At 36.8% G+C, this 9,624-nt stretch overlaps 1 pseudogene; it reads left to right on the forward strand.

Annotated features, from left to right (window-relative positions):
* Positions 1–2,822: 2,822 nt before the first annotated feature.
* On the forward strand, positions 2,823–8,955 carry LOC107736846 (ornithine decarboxylase antizyme 2-like; annotated as a pseudogene).
* Positions 8,956–9,624: the final 669 nt, after the last annotated feature.

Below are 9,624 nucleotides of genomic sequence, written 5' to 3' on the forward strand. Positions count from 1 at the left end.
CTGATGCATATTTGTATAAGTCATAGAAAACCTCTCAAAATTGGATTTACTGATGATAAATATATAATTGTGTATTTAAAACACATTCAGTTTATTCAGAAATCTGACCCGTTTCGTTTATGTATAACTGACAGATATGCATCACACGTTTATTAGTTTATGTTAAATTTGAATTGCATATAAAATTTGGGTTAGAGAGTTTTAACAATCTAATAAACTTAATATGATGCATATTTGTATAAGTCATAGAAAACCTCTCAAAATTGGATTTACTGATGATAAATATATAATTGTGTATTTAAAACACATTCAGTTTATTCAGAAATCTGACCCGTTTCGTTTATGTATAACTGACAGATATGCATCACACGTTTATTAGTTTATGTTAAAGCTCTGTAATCCAAATGCATGGAAATTTTACATGCAATTCAATTTCAAAAACATAAATCTTAAATTTAGGCCTAAATATTTTATTTAAAAAAAATCTAGATACACAATTTTATTAAAGAGCTAAAGATATTTACAAAATTAAACTTTGAAATGCTGCTATTTATTTATTTATTTACACAATTTTATTTGCTAAAGAGTTAGATATCTGAAAAGCAACAATTTAAAATGCTGTATTAATTATTTAATTTATTTAATTAATCTTTTTTTTTGTTTTCATGAAATTAAATGTATTTTTTTTTAAGTATTACTTAAAAACATTCTCTACTACATTCTCCAAACTCAACCACTGCCATCAGAAACTCTCTCATTTATACAAAATATAACTTTGTCACTGCTAACCAAGAGCCATTTTTAACAGAGTTGACGAATAAAACACAACAGCACTTCTTCTGAAGACAGACGGCATGTTTGTAGTTGAACTCCTTCTAGAAATATAAAACTGAACTGTGAGATATCTGAACAACGTCTAACCTCAGAAAGATGAAGATATGCTGTTGTTGAACACATAAAGGCCACATATGAGACTCCTGATGGCTATAAACAGGTTGAGATGAACTCATCTCTGTCTGATTGGGATTGTGGGAATCTGCTCAGCTCTTCATTGTGTTTGTGAGGTTGAGGTCATTTACTGGAACTACAGTAACGTGTCTCTGCCTATCAGCCAATTATGGAATTAAATCCGCATCAACAGTGATGTGTGCTCTTCTTTCTCAGAGCTGAAGCGGTTTGATGTGGATGTGTAACATGGTTCAACATGTCCTGCTCTGGTGTCTGCTTTGATTTCATCTCACTCACTGTATAACACAGCTCTGACATCTAGCGCTCACTGAAGACGCTGCAGCCTGACACAGAACGGCCGCCAGGGGCGCCAGTGCGCACAGAACTGCGCATGCGCAGTAGACCTTCACGGAAACCGTCGTAGTTGGTGAATGAAAACTATGACAAATATATTTTCATATAAATATATTACCATTTGCTCAAATTTGGCTATGTGTGAACCCTTGTCTTTTTTTGTGTGTGTGGTTTTTGTGGTTCTATTAATTATTAAGTAAGCCTTTCTGCAGTGCCTTGAAGCCAATAGCACATTGTATATTAATATTAAAACATTAGAATCAACCGCTGTGGTACAATGATGGTATCAGATCGTACTCCACTCTATTACCGTCTCACATGGTCAAAAACATAGTATAATCAAGTTGCATGTCTAAAAAACCTAGCAGTATTTTTTACATTTAATTACAAGTACATTATTTTTTTTTATTAAATTGATGTCAAATTGTTATTTTATTGAATTTAATAAATAATGTCTATTCATTAATATATATTTATTGTTTTATTATTATTTATTACATCTAATAATGTCATGTACTCTCTCTCTCTGTATATATATATATAGTTATTATTTTATTAATATATAACATTTAATAATATAATTACACATACAAAAAATACATTACACAAATTTAATAAATATTAATAAAGATACACACACACACACACACACTCTCTCTCTCTCTCACACACACACACACACACACTCTCTCTCTCTCTCACACACACACACACACACACTCTCTCTCTCTCTCACACACACACACACACACACTCTCTCTCTCTCTCACACACACACACACACACACTCTCTCTCTCTCTCACACACACACACACACACACTCTCTCTCTCTCTCACACACACACACACACACACTCTCTCTCTCTCTCACACACACACACACACACACTCTCTCTCTCTCTCACACACACACACACACACACTCTCTCTCTCTCTCACACACACACACACACACACTCTCTCTCTCTCTCACACACACACACACACACACTCTCTCTCACACACACACACACTCACACACACACTCTCTCTCTCACACACACACATATATATAATGAAGTAATAACATTTATTTAAAAATATATATTTAAAAATATGTATTTGAAGTGCATGAATTTACTATGACTACACTGAAACATTTTTAATGAATGCATGTTGTACTTGTTTTGAAAGATTAATCTTTTCTAAACTTTCTCTGTGACAACAACGTGACCTTCACCGTCTCAAATGCACATAAATAAAGTGTCAAAACATCATAACACATTCACGCCTTAAAATGCCATCCGCTTCCTCTCAGTAATTTTCCACTCGCTGAACAAATGCCTCTGCGCGTCCCGTCCGCGCACTATAGCGAAGGATCAGCTCATGAATATTAATGACGCAGGCACACGCTCGCACATTCAACCGAGCCGATTCGCTAAAAGCGTTCGCTTTTGAATATCAATGACCCACGTGACGGGACGCTCGGCGCCTCTCGCTGCCTGACGCCATTACGGCTCGATGAATATTCATGAGCCGCGCCTTCGCCGTAGTAGCGCGGATCATGTTTTTGTCGCGTCTCCGCCTCTAAGCTCCTCACTTATTGCCGACCGCAGACGAGCGCACACAGGCCGCCGTGAACTCTCCCGAGGCCGGATGGTAAAATCCAACCTCCAGCGGATCCTAAACAGTCATTGCTTTGCCCGTGAGAAAGAAGGAAATAAACCGTGTGAAACTAGCAGCATCATGGAGGCGTTCAGTAACAGTATTAACGACATGATGGGAAGGTGAGAGACTTCCAGGCCTTTAACAGCCCGTTCACACACATTCAACCGTTTACAACAGCCGCACACTGTAGATATGAGTTTATAGAGTCATAATAGTGGCTTAAGTTTTAACCGGGAGTTATTTTCTCTCATGGCCTGGAAGGCTAATGCTAATATTAGCGGCTGGTTTTGAATCGCGTTCAACATTTGCGACCGCTAACACACACTGTGCGTGATACTTTTAAAGCTTTGAACGTGTTGAAACCCCTGATTTATTATCCGTGTCATGTTAAAATTATACACTTTAATCCATCTGAATGAAATCATGTGGTAGCTTCTGCGGCATAATCGGATGTAGCCCTTTAAATTCACTTTCACACACCCGATTGTTCTCTAATTTTACATTCAGCGGTATATGACTATATTTTCAAATGATTAACGCTCTTATTGTGTTGATTTCGTTATAAAGTCGTGTTGTTCTGTGCTTTGACGTCGAAGGCCTCGTTTTCGCACGTACGTCACAGAAGCCGTCGTGACGTCATCCGCCTCGGGCCTTTGATCGCGCCGACATGCGTTTACTTATTCAAATGTGTTTAGTTATATAGTGTTGTACTGTGTTTTATTTCGTGTTTTTTAAAATTAGATTAGAAATTAGGTTAGATGAGATCGTATGTAACAGTGACGTCTATTGCACATTAATGCTCATTGATCTTTTATGACTTTATTACTCGCGTTTTGTGGCTTGATTGCATGTGACCTTGAAAAGAATGTCGTGAAATTGTTTGTGGTATTTATATTTATTTATGTTGCGATAAGGTAAGAAATATTCACTGTTCTGTCTCTTCTTCCTGCTTTTTTGTAATATCTGTTGGGACAAAGTGTGAAAAATGACTAAATTGTATCAATAACCATTATTAAGTATCCTACAAAATGCTACATGTTTGTCTGTTTGAGAAGGTTTTGGAAAGATATAAGCTGAACATTGCGTTTACCTTTGAATTTTGTGGACTATAAAAAAAGAGATTATTTGGGAAGCATTTAGAAAGCTGTATGAAAAGAGAACTGGGGTGTGTGATAGAAATGTGTGTATTTAATGTGCTCATTTATATAAAAAAAATATATATATATGCATGCACGTAAAATCATATTTGGACAATATTTAGTTTCTATTACCAGGGTTAGTATCAAGTAAAACTAAAACCATACAAAAAATTTTTACTAGTTGCCAAGGCAACATTTTTATTTAGTTTAACTTGATGTAGTAAAAAAAAAACAGAAAATTAATAAAAAAATGATATAGGCATTTAACCCCACCCCAAATAAAAACGTCAAAAACACAACAAAATTACTAGCATTTTAACTAAATAAAAATTAAAATACAAAATATAAAAATAAAATCTCATTTAAAATATGAATAAAAACTATAATAGTTTCTCATTTATATTTATATTGTTTTTTCTACTTGTACTGTATGTGTATAATTGTTTTATTTTAATCGAATTTGTATTTATTTTTGTTTATTTATTTAGTTAATATTGCTAATATTAGGGAAATGCCGTACACACAAAAATAAGCACATTTCTTACATTTTATAAATGATTTTAAAAACGGCTCTGTAATGTAGGTTGTCTTTTCCTGGCAGCTAATGTTTGTAAAAATGTGTGTGTGTGTAATTCCTGTTGACGCTCATAGAGCAGTGTGTGTCACGGCTGATCGACTTCCTCTGCTGTGTGTGTGTGTTGTGTCTGTGGTGATGTTGTATTTCTGTGTTTCTCCTCAGTCTGTCTCTGTGCTGTAGTAGTTCCACTGGTCCAGGGCCTCTGTGGTGTTCCTGATGCCCCTCACCCACCTCTGAAGATCCCAGGTGGGCGAGGGAACGGAGCACGGGATCACACATCCACAGCGGCACCACCGCAGCAGCAGCTGCAGCTGTACTCAGTGAGTATCTACACACTGCACACTACAAGCCATACTGCACGCTACATACTGCACGCTACATACCACACTATACACGCTGCATACTGCACACTACATAATACTCTACACATATTAGGGAAATGCCATACACACAAAAATAAGCACATTTCTTACATTTTATAAATGACTTTAGATTACCCAATGTTTTTTGGGAAGAAAAAAAAAACGGCTCTGAAATGTAGGTTGTCTTTTCCTGGCAGCTAATGTTTGTAAAAATGTGTGTGTGTGTAATTCCTGTTGACGCTCATAGAGCAGTGTGTGTCACGGCTGATCGACTTCCTCTGCTGTGTGTGTGTGTTGTGTCTGTGGTGATGTTGTATTTCTGTGTTTCTCCTCAGTCTGTCTCTGTGCTGTAGTAGTTCCACTGGTCCAGGGCCTCTGTGGTGTTCCTGATGCCCCTCACCCACCTCTGAAGATCCCAGGTGGGCGAGGGAACGGAGCACGGGATCACACATCCACAGCGGCACCACCGCAGCAGCAGCTGCAGCTGTACTCAGTGAGTATCTACACACTGCACACTACAAGCCATACTGCACGCTACATACTGCACGCTACATACCACACTATACACGCTGCATACTGCACACTACATACTACTCTCTACACACTGCATACTACATACTGCACACTACACGCTACATACCACACTATACACGCTGCATACTGCACACTACATACTACTCTCTACACACTGCATACTACATACTGCACACTACACGCTACATACCACACTATACACGCTGCATACTGCACACTACATACTACTCTACACACTGCATACTACATACTACTCTCTACACACTACAAGCTACACACTGCATACTACATACTGCATGCTACATACCACACTATGCATACTGCACGCTACACTCTACACACTGCACACGACACAGAACAAGCCCTTATTGTCCAGCAGAGTGTCAAATGCTCTTCTGAGAATCTGAGTGTAATTTCGGGTTCTGCGTTCTCAGAAACATTCATATCTCTGCTAACATCAGTGTGTTTTGCAGCAGCTGTACTCAGTGAGTATCTACACACTGCACGCTATGCTCTACACACTGCAAACTGCACGCAACATACTACACTCTACATGCTACACACTGCATACTACTCTACACACTACATGCTACTCTCTACACACTACAAGATACACACTGCGTACTACATACTGCACACTACAAGCCACACTCTACACGCTGCATACTACACGCTACATACCACACTATGCATACTGCACACAACATACTACACTCTACACACTGCATACTACTCTTTACACACTACATGCTACACACTGCATACTGCACACTAGATACTACACTCTGCACACGACACAGAACGAGCCCTCATTGTCCAGCAGAGTGTCAAATGCTCTTCTCCGAAACATTCACATCTCTGCTAACATCAGTGTGTGTTGTCTTTTTTAAAATCAAATCTTCAGCACACTGTCAGCAGGATGGCGTATTGTGGTGCATCAGACGTGTCATATCCTGTCATGTGATAGGTGTGATTTCAGTGGCCTGTAGCAGCGCGCGCGCACACACACACACACACACACGACTGACTGTGTTTTTCACACACATGATGAGGTTTGTCTCACACTGCATGTTCAGGTTTACTCTATTAATCTGACCTCATTTCTTACATCAGAGATTGTTCAGATGGTCAATTGGCCGGAGTGTTTTAGTTCTTGATTTAATAATAATAATAATAATTCATTACATTTATATAGCGCTTTTCTAGGCAGACTTAGAAACCTGTGTGAACAGAAAACTGGGTTTAATAATAGTAATTTGTGTATTTGAGGTGCTTTTTATTAATAAAATACAATAAATATATGTAAAAGTATTATTAAAAGTTATATTACTTGTCTAATTTTATTATATTTTATAATTTATTTAAAGTTTTCTACTGTATATTTATATTATTTTTGTTAATTTGTGTTATTAATTTGTATTTATTATTATTATTAATGTAAAAATAATTTTTTTTTAATAAAGCACCATTCAATAACTCGAGGGTGCTTTACAAAGAGGAAAAAAGAAAGCCACTAATGAAAAGGACTAAATGATTAGTATAAACAGCAGAAATACAACGCATCATTCAGGCAAACACACAATGAAACAGAAGTCCTTCAATTGCAGAGCAGAAACGAACACCGATATGAAGTAATGCTCAGGAATATACTGTATCCTGCGTCTTTGTGTCCCTAACAAACACGTCTTCTGATTGGCTCCACAGGACAGGAAGTTGACTGTGACCGAAGAGCCCGCTGGGGCCGGTCGCCCCCGGATACTGCACTTTCAGAGCCGGCCCACCGTTTCCCGGGCGATCAAATGGGAGGCGGTGCTTCGAGGCCCCGGCCTGTTCGTGGAGATTCCCTGCGAACCGTTTCCAGAGGGCAGCAAAGAGAGGTGAGCGCCTAGCAACCACACACGACACCATAGCAACACCCTGACAACCACCCACAACATCTAGAGCAGGGGCCCGGGACCTCTAGGGGCCACAAGGGAGGGCTGGGGGTCCGTGGAAATGTTTAGAGAGAGAGGAAAAAAAGTAATAAGAGTAAAATAAATTTAAAAAGTTTAAATAAATAAAAATGAAAGATGAAAAATAAATAAAAAATGAAATTAAAAAATTTAATTTGAATTTGAATTAAATTTAATTAAAATAAATTAAAATAAAATATTACAGCAAAATAATATATATGATTGAAATAAAGTATTACATTAAAATAAATAGTAAAATTGAGATTTAAATGAATAAATAATACAAATTGGATAAATTAAATTGAAATAATGAAAAAATTTTTTACTAAAAATATAATTAGATAAAAAATGAAATATTAAATTAAAATAGAAATAGAATATTAGATAAAATATTAAATGGTAAATAATACATAATGTAGTATAATACATAAAGATATCTAATGTAAATTATTGTAAAATAAATAAGAAATGAAATAAACAGTGCATTAAAATGAAATTAAAATAAAATATTAGATTAAAATAAAATGAGACTGAAATACTAGATTAAAACATTTAAAATATGATAGAGTATGAGATTAAAATACATTTTAAAGATTTAAATTAATAAATACAAATTTGAATAAAAATAAATACAAATTTGGCATTAAATATAGAATACAAATTAGATAAAAAAATTAAGTACAATAATAACTAGAAAAAAATGTGATTTTTTCCACAACATTTTTTTCACAGTATAATTTGGGGTTTTATACATTTTAATGCTTAATTCTTATACATGTTAGGATGGGGCTCCTCCATGGCATCTAGACTCCCATTCAGCACAAATCTAGCTGATTTATTGCATTAATCCCGAAGCGCTTGTGTGTTTCTGCTGTTTCCAGCTTCGTCTCTCTGCTGGAGTTTGCTGAAGAACGTCTGAAAGTCGTCAGTGTGTTCGTCTGCTTCTATAAGAACAGGGACGATCGTGGTACGTCAGACTCTGCTCAGACCTCCGTCTCACGCGTGTGCTGCACTGACGTGTGTGTGTTCTTCCTCTTCTAGTGAAACTGGTGCGTACGTTCAGCTTTCTGGGCTTTGAGATGGTGAAACCGGGCCACGCTCTGGTCCCCGTTCGACCTGACGTTCTCTTCATGGCCTACAACTTTGACAGGGATTCCTCGGATGAAGATTAGTCTCCTCTCATTCCTTCATCAGACGCGCTCCGTCTACAGGCTTCAGACGGACCCGCGCAGTCGTTAGCGTGCTGTTTGACTCGTTTGTCAAGTGAATCGGTTTGCTTTTAATGCTTGTGTTTTTGTTTCTACAATGTTTGATTATCTGGAATGTACAAAAGGTCATTTCTGCATTTGATTGGATGTTTATTTCTGCTCTTTAATGGGTTAGTTCATCCAAAAATGAAAACTGTCATTAATTACTCACCCTCGTGTCGTTCGAAACCCGTAAGACCTTCGTTCATCTTCGGAACACAATTTAAGATATTTTAAATGAAATCTGAGAGCTCTGACCCTCCCATAGACGGCAAGGTAACTACCACGATCAAGGTCCAGAAAAGTACCAAGATGATTGACAGAGTAGTCCGTGTGACATCAGCGGTTCAACTGTGAAGCTACGAGAATACTTTTTCGCGCAAAGAAAACAAAAATAACAAATTTATTCCGAATTTTCGCCGGATCTGGGTCAGCGCCGGCACACGCTCGCATCGTGAACCCGCGTCCAAAGTGACGCAGTAGAGACGAAAATGTGGAAGAAAATCGTTATTTTTGTTTTCTTTGCGCGAAAAATATTCATGATTTTTTCCCTGATTTTTTTTACACTTATTTTGTACGAGATATAACCATTTTTACAAAAAGTCATGTATGGAGTACCATTAGTGTCAAAAAATTTTTTTTTGTAAAATTATCTGAAGTTATATTAGTGTCAAAAACTTTTATAAAATATATTTCTCCTTTTCCCCATCTCTCACACACTTTTGGACTGGATTTTTGGGACAGAAGTCTGTTGATGAACCATTGCAGCATAAAAAATATGTATCACTTTTTTTTTTTATCTGAGAATGAAAGTTTATGCAATTAAAATGAATGTACTTAGTGTTTATTTTTTTTTTTTTAAA

This window comes from Sinocyclocheilus rhinocerous, unplaced genomic scaffold (assembly GCF_001515625.1).
Source record: "Sinocyclocheilus rhinocerous isolate Xijiao unplaced genomic scaffold, SAMN03320098_v1.1 scaffold2868, whole genome shotgun sequence".
Taxonomy (NCBI): domain Eukaryota; kingdom Metazoa; phylum Chordata; class Actinopteri; order Cypriniformes; family Cyprinidae; genus Sinocyclocheilus; species Sinocyclocheilus rhinocerous.